The sequence below is a fragment of the Physeter macrocephalus genome, chromosome 9, assembly GCF_002837175.3.
Source record: "Physeter macrocephalus isolate SW-GA chromosome 9, ASM283717v5, whole genome shotgun sequence".
NCBI classification, from domain to species: domain Eukaryota; kingdom Metazoa; phylum Chordata; class Mammalia; order Artiodactyla; family Physeteridae; genus Physeter; species Physeter macrocephalus.
In genome coordinates this window covers 103,379,918-103,396,889 of record NC_041222.1, presented here as the reverse complement: position 1 = coordinate 103,396,889, position 16,972 = coordinate 103,379,918, and the positions used below count along the sequence as shown (strand labels likewise).

Here is a 16,972-nt window from a genome sequence, read left to right as displayed (position 1 = left end):
GTTGGAATATTTATAATCACAGTCTCAATTTCAGTGCTTGGGATTGGTTTGTTTATAGTTTCTATTTCTTCCTGGTTCAGTCTTGGAATGTTTTATGATTGTGAGAATTTATCCATTTCTTCTGTGTTGTCTAATTTGTTGGCATATAGCTAGCTATTCACAGTATTCTCTTATAATCCCCTTTGTATTTCTGTGGTTGGTTATAATTTCTTCTCTTTCATTTCTGATTTATTTATCTGAGCCCTCTTTTTTTTTTCTTGGTGAGTCTGTCTTGTCAGTTTTATCTTTTCAAAGAACCAGTTCTTAGCTTGATCTTTTCTGTTGCCTGTAAGTTTCTATTTCATTTATTTATGTTCATTTCTTTATTATTTCCTTCCTTCTACTGACTTTGGGCTTCATTTGTTCTTTTTCTACTTCCTTTAGGTGCAGGGCTAAAGTGTTTGAGACTTTTCTTGTTCTTGAGGTAGGGCTGTATTTCTATAAACTTCTCTCTAGTACTGCTTTTGCTGCATCCCACAGATACTGGTGTGTTTTATTTTCATTTGTCTTAAGGTTTTTAAAATTTTTTTCTTTTTTTTTATTCCCAATGATTGTTCAGCAGCATGTTGTTTAGTCTCTACATATGTGATTTTCCTAGCTTTTTTCTGTAATTGATTTCTAGTTTCATATCATTGTGATTGGAAAAGATACTTGATACAATTTCAGTCTTTTCAAATTTAATTGAGACTTGTTTTGTGTCCCAACGTATGATCTATCCTTGAGAAAGTTTTGTGTGCACTTGAGAAGAATTTGTATTCTGCATTTGGATGGAATGTTCTATATAAATCTATTATGTCCACCTTGTCTAATGTTTCATTTAAGGCCACTGTTTCCTCATTGACTTTCTGTCTGGAAGATCTATCCATTGATGTAAGTAGAGTGTAAACTTCCCTACTATTATGGTATTGCTGTCAAATTTCTCCCTTTAGGTCTTTTAATAATTGCTTTATCTATTTTGGTGCTCCTGTGTTAGGTGCATATATATTAATAACTGTTATGTCTTCTTGATGAATTATTCCCTTTATCATTATATACTATCCATCTTTGTCTTTTGTTACTTTTTTTTTGGCTTGAAGTCTCTTTTGTCTGATGAGTATGGTTACACCCACTTTCATTTGGCTGCTCTTTGGTTGGAGTATCATCTTCTACTCCTTCACTTTAAGCCTATGTTTGTCTTTAGAGCTGTAATGAGTCTCCTATAGGCAGCATATGGTTGGATTTGTTTTTTAATCCATCCAGCCACTCTGTGTCTTTTGATTTATTCATTCCATTTGAATTTAGGGTGATAATTGATAAATGAGGACCTTTTACTGCCATTTTACTTTTGTTTTCTGGCTGCTCTATATCTCCATTTTCTCTTTCCTTGTGTTTCTATCTACCATTTTAGTTTGGTGGTTTTCTGTGATGTTTTTCTCACTTTCCTCATTATATTTTGTGTCTCTGCTGTAGATTTGTTTTGTGGTTACTGTGAGGTTTGTGTAAAATGTCTCATAGATAAGATGCTATCAGCAGAAAAAGGACTATTTTATCTTCATTTACCTCTATGGATTCTGTTCTTTTCTCTTCCCCTTTTGAGTTTTTTTTGTCTCAAATTACCCCTTTTTATGTTGTTGTTTCACTACTAAATTGAAGTAGCTATAGTTATTTTTACTGCTTTCATTCATTTAACCTTTAGGCTATAATTGTTTAACAACTTATTCTGATATAGAGTTGCAATTTTCTAATTCTGTCTGTCCATCTATCACCTTACCCACAGTTTTATGTACTTTTGTCTTTTCATTTCAGGTAAAAGAGATCATTTCAGCATTTCTTGTAAGGCAGGCCTACAGTTGATGAACTTGCTCAGCTTTTGTTTGTCTTTATTTCTCCTTCATGTGTGAATGAGAACTTTGCTGTATAGAGTATTCTTGCCTGACAGCTTTTATCTTTTAATGTTTTGAGGATGTAATTCCACTATCTCCTGGCCTTAGTTTCTGCTGAAAAATCTGTTGAGAGCCTAGTGGGGGTAACTTTATGGGTTACCACCCATTTTTCCCTGGCTGCCTTTAACAGTCTTTGTCACTTTTTGCTAGTTTTAATATGTCTTGGAGAACATCTAGAACATCTTTTTGCATTGAGGTAATTAACTGTTCTTTAGATTCATGGACCTGTATATCCAGTTCCTTCCTCAACTTTGGGAGTTTCTCAGCTATTATTTCTTTAAATAACATTCTGCTCCCTTCTCTGTTTCTTTTCCTCTGAGATACCCGTTACCCTAATGTTGCCCTTCCTAAAAGAATCAAATAGCTCTCATAGAATTTCCTCATTTTTAACATATCATTTCTAGATTTCTATCTCCAAGCTCACTAATTCTCTCTTCCATATGGTCTGCTCTATTTCCAGTGCTTTCTATTGCATTCTTCACCTCGTTTATTGAGTTTTCTTCAGCTCCAGAATTTGTTTGGCTGTATTTTAGATTTCCAGTCTCCTTGGTAAGATATTTTTTCTGTTCATTATTTTTAGTTCTGAGCTCATTGAACTGCCTTTCTGAGTTTTCCTGTAGTTCACTGAGTTTCTTCAGGATGGCTATTTTGAATTCTCTATCGATCACAGTATTCTGTGACTTGAGGTTTGGTTTCTGGAGAATTGTCACTTTCTTTTTGTGATACTGTGTTTACCATGGAGTTACTCCTTTGCCAGAACGTTTGAAGTAGCAAACATCATTCCTCTTTAGGTGAGGCTTTTTTCCACTTGAGTCTAATGATTCAACAGGTTAGTAGTAATTAGAGGCCATTCTTTTACTTTCCATTAGGTGGCGCTATGGCACAAGTTTTTCTTTCCACTTACGTGCTCTGCCTGTGGTTACATTTGAGAATCTACACTTACCACCCTACACCACCTCTGTCAGAGATGTTGCCATGTCCCTTTGTTTTCACTCCTTGTATCTCCCGGGTTTGCTGGTGCCTTGCTGCTGCCAGTGATATTCTTGCTGTTGCTGGCATTGCTGCCTGGGGGCACCTCTGCCACATCTGGGGTCTCCTGGTTATCAGAATCCACTGCAACTGGTAGAGAAGGAGGTGGCGGGGTGCAGGGGGCTGGGTAGCCAGGCTCCTGGGTGCCTCTGCTGTATCTGGGGTTGTCAAATTTGCAGTCACTGCCATTGAGGGCCGGGAGCTGGAGATGCGGGCACCTCTGTAGCTAGAGGGATGGGGTCACCTGGGGCCATGGTCACCCCGGCAGCCAGGAGGCCAGAGTCATGTGTGTTGACTCCCGGCTGCTCCTGGGTTCTCTGGAGCTGTGGGCTCAGCAGCTCTGGCCTAGGGTCTGGGATCACAGGCACTGCCTCGGCTGCCCACCCCCGACATCCTGACTCCTCTATGGAGCCCAGTCCCCACACCTTTACATGCACAGATGTGTGGAACTCTCTGGTGTCCTGGTGTGTCGGGCAGAAGCACCTTTGTTGAGTGGTGGGTGTTCTACTGGCTGTGGATTGATTGAAGGGGAGAAACAAAGGGAGCGTCTCATGCCATCAAGGTGCTGACATCACTTCTCAATAATTTCCTTTTAACATCACTTGCAAGGCAGATCTACTGGCAACAAATTTCCTCAGATTTTGTCTGTCTGAGAAACTATTTCTGCTTCATTTTTAGAGGATAATTTCACAAGCTACAGCATTCTGGGTGGGTGGTTTTTTTCTCAACACTTTAAATATCCCACTCCACTCTCTTTTGCTGATGAGGAGTCTCCCGTAATTCTTATCTTTGATTTTCTAGAAGTAAGGTGTTTTTATTTTTTCTTTCTGGCTTCTTTCAGAATTTTTTCTGTATCTTTATTTTCTATTGATATTTATCTAGGCATATAATTTGAAAACTATATGCCTAGATAAATGTTTTTGGCATTTACACTGCTTGGTAGTCTCTGAGCCTCCTGAATCTGCGGTTTGGTGTCTGGGGGAAACTTCTCCATCAGTATTGTTTCAAATATGTCTTATGTTCCTCCTGTTATTCCCATTGTGCACATATTATATATACCTTTTTTAGTTGTCCCATGGTCGGTATTCTGTTTTTTTAAGTTTTTGTTCTCTTAGCTTTTCAGTTTTGTAGTTTTCTATTGATATATCCTTAAGCTCAGAGATTCTTTCCTCAACCATGTCTAGTCTACTCATAAGCCCATCAAAAGCATTAAACATTTCATTCTCTTTGCTTACATTGCTCATCTGCTTTTGCACGCAGTCTACTTTAGCCATTAGAACCCTCTGCATATTAATCAGTTTTTCCAGAAACCAGAAATTCTATTTCAATGTTTTATGACAAATATAGCTGCTCAGGGTAAACGATAAAGATATGTTGTGGGCACTGGAGATTTGAGTCTAGTAGAGGAGACTGGAATACTTCGATTTTTTTTCTGTGTCCTTTCACTTCAGTTTATAGGGAATAAAGACAGAGATCTTGGCAGCAAGGGAAAATATGGCTTCTTTATAGAATCACTTTGTTACATTTCTGCAGAATTAGGCAATGTATGAGGAAATGATTTATATAATAAGAGAAAAAACAAGGAAGCTAAGGATGAAGGGGTGCAAATGTCCAGGAAGAGTCTCTGCTTAGCCCTCAGTTAATTTGTTAAGCTTCTTAGATTGTTGAGAAGCAACTGGGTAAGATATGCTTGGGTATAAATATGAAATGGGCAAGTTACACTTACACCACTTAACATCTTATTTTCAAGTTCTTTAAAACCACTTCCAGTTATGTTGTCTGGAGTAGGAGGCTAGGCCAGGGCATTAGAAATGTTCACAAATGCCAGTCATGCTCACGTGTCATGTCTACAGAAGACTTGACTTAGATGGCCTCTAGTTTCAGCCTAGACCACTGTTATGATGACATGGTAGACAAGCCTGCATTGCATTTTCTGTTTGTTAGACTGATTTCATATTCAAAACAATTTATGTATTCTCCCCATCTTTCCTCTGTCATGCATAATCTTTCCTTTAATAGTAGCCTTCTGCTTTCTTGTTAAGGACCTGCTGAGATGTGCTTATGCATAACAAAAAGATGCCCCAATTTTTCCTCTCAAAACCATTTGCACAACATTTAGCAAAATAGACCAAACTTTCTTGAAGTAAATTCAAGATGCTCGTGGATCAACAGAATACTCCATAGAGTAGAAAAGACTTATTTCAAGCTGTCTAAAGGAATATGTTCAAGTGTAAAGTTTTTGTGAGACTAGCAAGCTGTGTAAATCATTTATTTCTACAAATAATTAAGATCATCGAATTTGTATAATACTGTGTATACATTTCTAATTTAATGCAAGGCTGGTACCTGTCCTGATGAGTGGGCAAAGTCCAGTTGCATACCTGAGAAGCTGAGTCTGGAGGGAGTCAATGCATTTTCAAATAAAAGATAAGGAGTAGATAGACTAATGCAGGTGCCATAGCAAACGAAATAAATCCTGAGAATAAATACAAAAGAACATTGTAGAAGATTAAAAATTAAGATATTCACTAATTTTTTTTTCTTAAAAAATTTAGTGGCCCACTTTTTGACAGCTCATTTCCCGATACATTAGGAGTCAACTTAGTATTTATTAGACATGTATTAGGAAATTGAAGCAAAGAATCACATACAAAAAATACAATAAATATCTGTAAGGCAACAGTTACCTGGAAGGTGGTCGTGTCTCAGCCCTACATCATTGGAACATCTTCATCCTAAAGTTCAGGAGAAATGAGCATTACCATAGAATTATTAGAAAAATACAATAGAGAAACAGGGCATGTGGGGCATTTTTGCCTGCTTAGTCCCAAATTCTAATCTTTATTTACTCTTGAATAATGATACAAACTAAACTATTATTGTATCTTCAAAGTTATCACAAAAATGCACATTTGGGACCTAAGACTATAGAGGGAGCCCAAGAATGAAAGCATGGAGGAGTCTAGGGGTCTTCTCAATGTATCTTCACACCAGCATGTCATAGAAATTGTCTTGTCAAAGAGACGCATTTAAGAAACTCATTTGACCTTGTCACAGACTTAGAAAGAGAGAAGCTTCACTGAAACAAAGACCCCTTTGTGTTCTAGTTACTACTGGTGCAAAATGAGCCTCCCCAAAACTTATTTAATAATGCCTGTGCCTTCTGTGATCAGGGATTCAGACAGAGCTCTCAGTAAGGAAGGATTTTCTCTGCTACATGATGGCTGGGGTCTCATTTGGGAAGGTGGTGGCAGGAGGTGACTACATGTCTAGGGTGTGAAACCTTGGCCGGCATCTGGAAGCAGTTACTGGCCTCTGGCTGGAGCACATAAGTGTAGCTTGTTACTGGGACCTGTCTTATCTGGCATCTCAAGAACCAAAAGGCAAGGGTCCCAAAGATACCAATAAGGTGGTGTATGTCCTTTATTTTGTTAGCTGCCAAGGTCAAATAGCATTTCTTTGTACGACGTCTCCTAAGCAGTCATAGCCTGGCTTGGATTCAAGAAGGGGGACATAAACCCCACTCCTTGATGAAAGGAGTGTCAAAGCATTTACAGATATATTTTAGAGCCACCACAGTGGCTGGGCATCCCATACCTGAGGAGCCAGGGGATTATGTCTTCTGTCTTCTGAAGGGAGTCTTAGTGTAGGTGTGGAGTCCTCTGTGGATAAAAGGGAAGAGGTTGCATCTGTTCCACAAGATTGTAAGTAAGTTTAGGACGTGGTCTAGTGAGAGGGCATTTCCAACTGTTCCTGATGCCCTATCCATTCCATCCCTCTACTCAAGACAGCAAAATTAGAAATTATTGTTGTGTCTTTGTAATGTGTGTGTGTGTATATATATATATATATATATATATATATGCATATACACACAGAGAGATATAAAACAAATAGATAAGCAGCATTAGCAAATATCTAAAGAAAGAGCAAGTACAAATAGCACTTGAGGATAACAGACTAGAGAATTTCAGAGAAGGAAGTGTAGTTACTTCACTTAAAATTGAATTAGACATGGGTATTGATACATATGTATGTTTATATTCTCATATATTTCTGAATACATATATATGGACACACATATAGATACATAAACCTGCATGGTTACAAATGTGTATGCATATTTGTGTGCATATACACACAAAGCAATGACTAGGATTTTGCAAAATAAAAAAAAATTTATCCATGCTTCATTCTATTCTGAATCAGAAATTATTTTATTATCAGTAAGCACTTTTGAATAAATACTACTTTCATTATCTATTAACTTGTGCTTGCTTGCTTATTCATTTTAGTAAAATTCCTAGCATTATGTCTCTAAATGTATAATATGTGACTGAACAGTGACTATGTTTTTCAATGTAAAGTCACTTCTCTACAGTATATTCTAAGTAGTTGCTCAACCAGGATTATGTTTTGCAGAGAAGAATTAAAACCGTTGACCATTTTATTGCTAACACCCACTGATTTTGTGGTTGGAACATTTGGTTATACTGTAGTTACATTAAATAATATAGCAATTACCAATTTTGCAAGATCCTATTCTATTCATTTGCATATATCTTACCATGCTGTATATTAGATACGAAATAATTAGATACCAAAGGAAAGGAGTACAAGTGTGGGTACACAATCTGCTACTGCTTCTGACATATGCACCTAGCGAAGCAGATGGAATTGTGTTCCTGGGATGTTTGAGGACTTCTAGAGTGCTTCCTATCAGCAGCATCTGGAGACCAATTACTGAACACTCTCCACAGGGGTCTTGCCTCAGAGTTTTTAAAGAGTTGAATAATATATAAACTCTCCGACTTCCCACTGAGAGACACTGAAGCAGCCTCAGAGAGAAATAGCCTACTGGAGTTGAACTAAAAATGAAATAATTTGAAACTGGAACTAAAGTCTTTAGTGTTTACATATGTAGTTGGCTGTAAGGTTGCAATGGAGGGACATAATAAAGGGGTGTGAGGAGAATATCATAAGTCCCTGCCTTTTCTTGTGTCTGGAATTAAAAGAATGGAAAGGAAAACTAAACGCCCAGTTCAGACCTGATAAAATGGTTTAGGTAAGAATTTGTAATAGTAAATTAATGGAAGAAATTTGCTGCATTTGAAAGCCCGAAGGTATCTTAAGAGTATTGTATAGTGTGTCTATTTTTGACCCTTCACATTACATAGTAGGTTCTGGAGGCTTGACGGGCCTGCTGAGTCGCCCGTGAACAGCTGCCAACAATTTTCTGCGGTGTAACAGTCTTATGGTTATTTTACTGATAAGAAAACTAAAGTTCACAGAAGCAGACCTGAGACTCTGGACCAGACCTGCAAAGTTCAGCATCTTTGATGAGACTCATAAAATCTGTTTTATGAAAGGATCACATTGTACAACAAAGTTAGTAAGAGGACTGAAGAGTGCCTCTTAAGAGTTTTAGTAGCTCATTCATTTTATTCATTCATAGTATTTATGAAGCACACATATCTCTCGGATGCCAGACACTGAGATAGATAGGGCTAGGAATACACCAGTGAGCAAGACAGGGGTTGTCCTGGGCCCCCTGTAGCCTGAAAACTCCTAAAAACTAAGCTACTGGAATTGCATTTTACACATGAGAAAACAGAAAGGAAAAAATGTTAACATACGTGTGGGCAAAGCCCAACTCAGATCTCTCAATTCCTAGAGTAGTTTAGTGCTCTTCCAATAATGATCTAAGTAATATTATTTCAGAAGAATTATCATGCATTGTCATTCAGTTATGATTAATTAAACCAATAAAAGCCTGGTTGCCTTCCATTGAGGCTACACCAATCAAAAGTATGAATTATCCATGGTCTCCCGTTGCATTCAGTCCTTGCTTATTTTTCAGTGAGTCAAAACAAGAAAGTGGGGAGGTGAATGCTGACGTAGTAAAGTGAAAGTAATTACATTACTGGTGACCAGTTGCAGTTTCTAAGAACAATCGTGCGGAGTAAGGTCTAAAGCCCAGAACGAACATGGACTCTCTAGAATTGCCTATCTGGGTTCTATACACCATTCTCAAGAATTAGATACATCTCTTTTTATAAAATACCATTTTGAAGGGAATTAGAAATGTTGAGATCAATGTTGAGACAGAGGAAAAGACTGTTGGTACTCGACGAGACAGCTTTCCAATGTTAACTTCTCGATAATGAAAAATTTAAACATGTGCAAAAGTAGGAAGCTTCCCCGTATATCCATCACTCAGCTTCAACAATTATTAGCTCCTAGTCGCATCTATATTCTTTTCCACTTCTCACCCCATATTATTTTTAAACGTATCCCAGACAGCATATACTTTTCTCTGTAAACATTTCAGTGTATATCACTAAAGAAAAACACATTTAAAAACGTATCACATTCAAAATATTTTGGCAATAATTCCCAGGGAGAGTGTTAGGAAGATGAGCGAAATGGGCATCTTACAGGAAGAACTAAAATAAAACATTTTAACCACAGCGAGCATTTCCAATACAAAAATTACATTCATAGAGCGCACTTGTAGGGATGAGTTCTTCAAAATTGGGAATTGCACTGGTAACCTTCTCAAGATAGAAAAACGAAAGATGTCAACATGAAAACACATACAGAACACTTTGTCATGAAATGTCTTCTTCCTGCTTGGCATTATTTGTACAGCACTGAGATGATTGTTTTCCTGCTACTGCCTGTTACCTGAATTTACACTCCTCGATGGAGATATGGCAAATATGCCTGATGGGTTAGTATTCCCTGGTATTCATAATCTGAGTAACAAAAGTTATCTGAGACTAGAAGGGCAAGTCTGGAGGCAGCCCAGAAGGAGAGCACTTCTGGCTGCTCTTATGAGTGTGATGTTTATCACGATGCTTGATCCCTAGACATAGATGTGCCGGCAGTGGGTCCAAAGAAGCTTTCTGCAAACTCAGAGATGACTCAAGCTGGAGCTTGGAAGATAGATAGAAGAATAAAGGTTGATTTTTTTTTTTTTTTTTTTATATCCTCTACTTCAAAGACTTTTTAAAAAATCCCTTTCCTATTTCAACTGTCTTAAAACGATTAGGTTCTGTGTCAACACCTGCACCAGTATCAAAAGGGGTCACAGAGGCAACATGATGATGGCATTGGCACCCCGCAAAAGGAATATGGAAAATGAAAGGTGAAGATCTATTTACTAGAGTAAGAGTTCCCACGTTAGAGCATTCTTACTCAAATTTGAGGACGCAGGATTTATTTTATTATGGAAGGCTGGAATTTCATTCATTTCTTTATTCCACAAATACCCACTGAGTGCTTATAACATGCAAGGGTCTAGGGGTATAATAATGGGAAAATACAGTCTATTCACTCATGAAGTTAACATTCTAGCTATTTCCTTACACAATGTATTCAATCATGGTGGTCACATTTGTGACAATTTTTTTTCCCCTTAACCAGCAAAACACTTTTACAAACCAAATTTTTTTAAGATGGGCTCACCCAGAACAATCAGATGAATTTTATCTGGAACCCTAAAAAATGAAGTACATTTGTTAGGGTTCCAGATAAAATTATTTATGTGATATTGACTTGTGAAAATATAGCTAAGTACGTATTTCTATTATTGACTTGTGAAAATATAGCTAAGTACGTATTTCTATTATTGATTTATAAAAGCGTCAGTAATACCAAGGAGATTTTTTTGAAGGACAAAAAAATGAAAGCAGAGATTATAGACAACTCAGGCTTCTGTCAACCTCGTAAATAGTCTTTCTCTGTATTTTATTTTGGTTGCAGCCACTTGGAGAGAGATCTGAATCCTGATACACACAATAGTCTTAAATGTCACTTTTGTGTAAAAAAAGAAATTCAGACAATTTGAAGAAACTTTGCAATTAATGTCTCAATGTACTTGAAGGGGTATTAGGAAGAAATTGCAATTCAAACATTTCTAATTTATGCTTATAGTATAGTGGAATAGTTCAGTATTCAGCCTTTGGTGTGAAAAACTTTGTTTTCATTTCTGATCTGCATCAACTGTTCAGCCTTGGAAAAATTATTCAGTTCGTCTGGGATTGGTTTCCCTAATTCTAAAATGGAGGTGATAATACCAGAGATGTTTAAATGATCAAATTAAGTAATATATAAAATACTTACATTCTACTTCAGTCAGAGGAAGTGGTCCATATAGGATACTTGGGATCTAATCCTATTCAATACAATCAATCAAAGTCATGGTGGAGGGGAAGCAGGTCTATCCCAGAGACTGGAATCCAATTCAGTTCAATTCACCAAATCTTATTGTTTGATAATTGTGTGATGCACATACAAAGTGGTGGTGACAGAGATGCAAGGTTCCATGCTTAAAGCATGAATTCAATCAAGAAAGGTGGGAGGTGAGAGACATTCCAAGCAAGGGAACAGCTTGTGTGAAGAGATTACTTGAGTCTAGAGTTCCCAGAAGGACAAAGTGTAGTTTTCAGTGTGACTGTGATAGACAATGAGGGTTGTTGAATGGTATGAAGGAAAGCAGGATGCTGTACAGAGAAGCAGGGTCAGATCATTCAAGCTTTAAAAGCCATGTTAAGGATTTCAAATTTTTACCTTATGGAACATTGGAAGCCATTGAAGTTTCATAGACAGTTGAATGATTCGGCAGTAGTAGCATGACAATTTTCTTTGAATGGGCAAAAAATGAAAACAGGATGGTCCACTAGAAGGCTACTCAGTGACTAAAGAAAGAAATGAAAATACTTTGGACTAGACAGTAGTATGGAGCAGGAGAAAATGGACAGACTTTTATAACATTTTGGAGGTAGAATTGACAGGGACTTGGTAAGTGACTGGTTGGTATAAATAATAGAAAGAGAGCAATCAGAGATTTTGGGGTTTTCAAATAAGATACTGAGCAAATAACTATGCCATGTTCCAAGATTATGGATTGTTAGTGAAACTAGTTGGAAGAGATTTTTTTTCATTTCACATGAGTGTGTGTATAGTATCAATGGATGGAAAACATCTATTTTAATTAGTTCAGTAGACTCCTATTGAACTAGGAGGGGGCTGGTGATCAGTAAGGAGAATTGGACTGGATATAACAATGTTTTAGTTAACATAGGGTTGTTTATCAAAGCCTTGAGGATGGGTGAGATCATATTGAAAGAATATATGAAAGAAGAGATGACCTATGCAGAGCTCAGAGACAAATCGACATTTAAGGGGCACTGTGATGCAGAAGAAGCAGGCAGAGCAGAGAAAATTGAAAAGGAATGACAGTGACAATAGGGATAAGAGAAAAAATTAAGAGCATGAGAATTCACAGAAGCCAAGAACAAACTGTTTTCAGAAGAATGGTCAGCTAATGGTAAACTGCTCCCAGGACACTATACTCATGGCCCCTCAAATGTGTCCATTGGATTTAATGACCCGGAGGCAGTTTCAATGAAGTGATGAAAGCAGAAGCCATGCTGTGATGGGTTGAATTCAAAGTGGAAAGTGAGGCAAAGAGGTAAATGGCTTATGTGAGATGTTTTCTGTTAAAAGGGGGAAGTATGAGATAACTAGAGGAGAACACAGGGTCAGGGGAGGCTTTGAGTCCTTGTTTTACAGGTTGGAGAGACCGGAGGAGCCAGAGTGCTACTGGAAAGGTCCTAGCAGAAAAGAGGAAGTTGAAGACACAGATGCAGGTGGGGCCTGAAGCAGGAGGAAACCTGTCTCAGAGGATGGAGGGGGAGACTGGCTTTAAATAGTGGGAGGAATCAAGGGGCCAGGTAGAATAAAAGCTATTTCAGATTCGAAAACTTTATTGTGAGGGAATGTTGAGGCTTTATTTTCTCAGTAAAGAAGAAGATAAGGTCAGCTGTCGTGAGGAAGGATACACAGAGGGAAAATTGACTAATTGGCTTCAATGTTCAAAAGTACCTTTGAAGCTCTCGCCATAGAGAGTGGGAGATCACTGAAGAGAGTAGCCTTAAAAACAAGATAATGTAGCACAAGTTAACAGGCTATTTGTCTCCAATGTTTTAAAATTTGGTATATACCCTAATGCATTTGAAACTGGGCATTGTTTTCATTATTATTACTTATTTATTGACTTAACATCTTTTTTTTTAGTGTGATCCAATGTTTTTAGAATCTCTGATAAAACCATGTGTCACAACCACTTAGAAAATTTGCTTCATAGGCGTGTAGAGTACAGACAATTACTCTTAAACCCTACTTCTCAAAACCTAGTATAGTTTTCACATTTATCTCACTTCCCTATCTGCAGATGATCCATTATTTTCCAATGTACTGTTTTCACTCTGCCAAATGTCATCATGCATTTTTGTTTTGAAATAAATATCATAATTTTAAACATGAATTTTTAAGAACTATGTTCAACTTGTAGGCGTTTAGCTAACTTTGTATTTGATTTTAATTTCAGGTTTACTAGTAAGAGGTTATAAACATCAGAACATTTTATATATAATATTTAAGAGACTGTCAAATATATTATTATTTAGACAATGTCAAATATACTCAGAGCTAATGATTATACGATTTTGTTTCTTTGGCTTAGAGTCTGATAAATTCCCATAGATCAATATTTCTCAGTAAGGTCTTAAATTATTAAAACTTGGATAGATTAGCAAGAAATATTGTTTCCTACAAACTCAAATGTAAAGGATAATTTGAAAGATACAATGGATTACTGTCATTAATGGAAAGTATCTCAAAAACTCTAAAAAGGTACTACCTTGGAAGCTTGGCTAGCTAAGGGAGCTCACTAAAAGATATTAGTTTTTGTGTCAGAGAAAGACTGTGTCTACAAAGAGAAAAACTACCTTTATTAGAAAGGACAGTTACATTGTTCAACTGAGTTTTCCTTTGCAGAGGTTATAGTTTCTATTCCTGGACTGATCATCTGGATGACCAGTATTCCTAGCACTTAGGTGATACCAACCTTAAGTGAGAAAAATGTGATATATGGCTAGAGATTCTTCACAACCTTAACTGACCTTAGAGAGAAAACTTTCTGAACTAGGTCCATGACCCCTTCTCAGAGGGGGCTTGTCAGCAAGTTTAGCTCAATACACAGTGGGTTCTGTGGTGCATTTTGATAAGTCATACCCCCTGTTTAGAACACTTCATGGAAGTGTTCCCAGAAGTACAATTATTGGATTAATCTTAGACTCTGCTAAGGCTCTTAATAGCTTTTTGGTCAATGAGTTCTCAATTAAAATGCAGTTTCTCATCCTCCTGGCAAATACTCCCCTTTTATAGATTCAGTTTACTGCTTGGATCACCTCAAATTTCTCCCTTCCTCTGAAATTCTTCCCCGTTAGAATCTAGTTTTCTCTGTATGTTTTAACTTATATATTCTGTAGGTTATGTATTCCCAGCACAGCTTTTTCACAGGGAAAATATTTAAGTTATCTTTTACCCCACAGAACCAAGCACTATATTCTGTATAGAGCAACACAATGCTATTGATATGTGTATAAAAACTGGGGAGTGAACATAAAATTTGTTGACCATCTTCTCTTTTTTTCCGGCACCACTCAAAGCTCTGAAATATATTACCTTTTTAAGTTCTGTAATATTCCTTCATGAAGGTCTTTACAGCCTCATTATATACGAGTAAAAACTGAGATTTAAATAAATCAAACCGAATACCCAAGATTACGATACACAGGGTCAGGATACAAACCCGAGTTTGTTTTCCATACTATAAATGACATTTTTTTTGTGACCACGTGATATTGAAATAATTAACCAAGTCTTTTCTCAGAACTCTCTCCTTACATCCTCATCCATCACCTTCGTGGAGGGGCCCAGAGCTAGGCAGCTGTGGAGTGAATACGAAATGAAGACACGAGCTTCAGAGGACTCTCAGGGAACCCAGCTAACAGGAAGGAGAGGCGTCAAAGTTGAGGCCTGACAGCGTTTTACAACATAACAGGTTAAACATGCTTACATGCCCAAGAATAAGAGCCAGAAATCAAGAAAAGGCTATGACAGGATGGATAAACAACAAGGTCCTACTGTAGAGCACAGGGAACTATACTCAATATCCTGGGATAAACCACAAGGGAAAAGAATATCAAAAAGAGTATATAGGTGTAACAATCACTTCGCTGTACAGAAGAAATTAACACAACATTGTAAATCAACTATACTTCAGTAATACATACATTAAAACATAGGCAGAGGTGAGGTAACAATAAGGCAAAATCTAGGAAGAAAAAAAGAGACTCAAAGAATAGTTGCAAGGTCATCGGTCAAGTGGCAGGATGGTTGCTTGGAGGGAACCTTGTACAGATGGGAAAGTGTTGTTAATGCAGCTCTGCACTCATTATGGTTGAAGCGAGGGGGAAAAAATCAGCATCACAACCAGTTACTGTCAGCTGGTTAACAACAGACTATCCAGTTAAAGAAATAGAATTGTCCACTTACGTGAGGTCACCAAGCCCTCTCTCAGGCTCTCTGTCTCCTCCACCCCATTTTTTGGTCCTTGTAACCTCAGACCCCTCAACCCCCATGTCCTCCAGTGGACACGGTCTCCTGTGTGGTTCATCCAGCTCTGGGTTATTTCTACTGCTGGACAGATAAATGCAGCTACGTATCCTGAAGGTGGAGTACGGATGGTGGGAAAATGCCTTGAATACTGTTTTTCAAATATTAATGTGCAGACCACTCACCCGGGGAATCTTATTAAGATGCAGATTCTGATGCAGTGGATCTGGACTGGGACCTGTGAGTCTGACCATCTAAGAGGCTTTCAGGTGATGCCAAGGTTACTGATCTTGTTGGGAAGCAGAGATATTGAATAATGTGCTCTGAACGGAGAAGGAACTTTAAGACTGAAAAATGAAGCAGGCCACTTCGTAAAGTGCAATTATGAAGTTTGTTGTGGGTAACTTCCAAACGGGCAGGACCGCGCAGTGACCCAGAGGCATTCACAGCTGTGCCTCTGAGAGGGGAACAGAGGGATTTAAAGGGGCCAAAGTTAACAATAGAATCTGACCACAAGGTAGAAGCACGTTCACAGGGATGGGAACGAGAGATCCCCCCACCCAACCCGGGGTCTCATGACCATTAACCATCTGTGTCAGCAAAAAGTATTCTTCCAGGTTTCATATCTGATGAAGGCAAGGGTAAAGGTTGCCGGCTTGGGCACATTCCTTGCAAGTTAGGCTAAAGCTCAGTCACGCAGAAAGGGGAGGGGTTAGGACTGGGGGCCTGAGATGGAGCTGATAAAATGGAGTCAGTGTGGTTCAGCCATGCAAGTCTACAAACCACATTTTAAGTAGCAGGAAGGTTCTACTTGTAATTCAAAATGTTGTGTGATATTCACTTTCTAAGTTGGCCTTGCAAAGGTGGCTATGCCTCTCGTTTGAACACTCTGGACACCTAGAAGATTTCTAAGAATTGCATGAAACATAATTGGACTATAGTGTGTGTTTATCCTTGTGGCTATAACAACTAAGAGACATTTGAATCAGAATATAATTTCTGTGGACCTTGATCGCTCCCATCATACCCGTACTCTTATCAAATATTTAGAGAAGAGTCAACACCTATCCTTCTGAAACTATTCCAAAAAACTGCAGAGGAAGGAACATTCTCAGATTCATTCTATGAGGCCACCATCACCCTTATACCAAAACCAGAAAAAGATACCACAAAAAAAGAAAATTACGGGCCAGTATCACTTATGAACATACCGGCAAAAATCCTCAGCAAAATACTAGCAAACTGAATCCAACAATACATTAAAAGGATCATACATCATGATCCAGTGAGATTTATCCCAGGGATGCAAGGATTCTTCAATATTTGCAAATCAATCAGCGTGCTACACCATATCAACAAGTTAAAGAATAAAAACCATATGTTCATCTCAATAGATGCAGGAAAAGCTTTTGATAAAATTCAACACTCATTTATGATAAAAGCTCTCCAGAAAGTAGGCATAGAGGGAACACACCTCAACATAATAAAGGCCATATATGACAAACCCACAGCAA

The 16,972-nt window shown here is 37.9% G+C and overlaps 1 protein-coding gene across 1 annotated transcript in view; it reads left to right on the top strand.

Annotated features, from left to right (window-relative positions):
- GALNTL6 (polypeptide N-acetylgalactosaminyltransferase like 6) overlaps positions 1-16,972 on the top strand; it is a 1,282,336-nt gene that overhangs the window by 729,433 nt on the left and 535,931 nt on the right. The window lies entirely within an intron of this gene.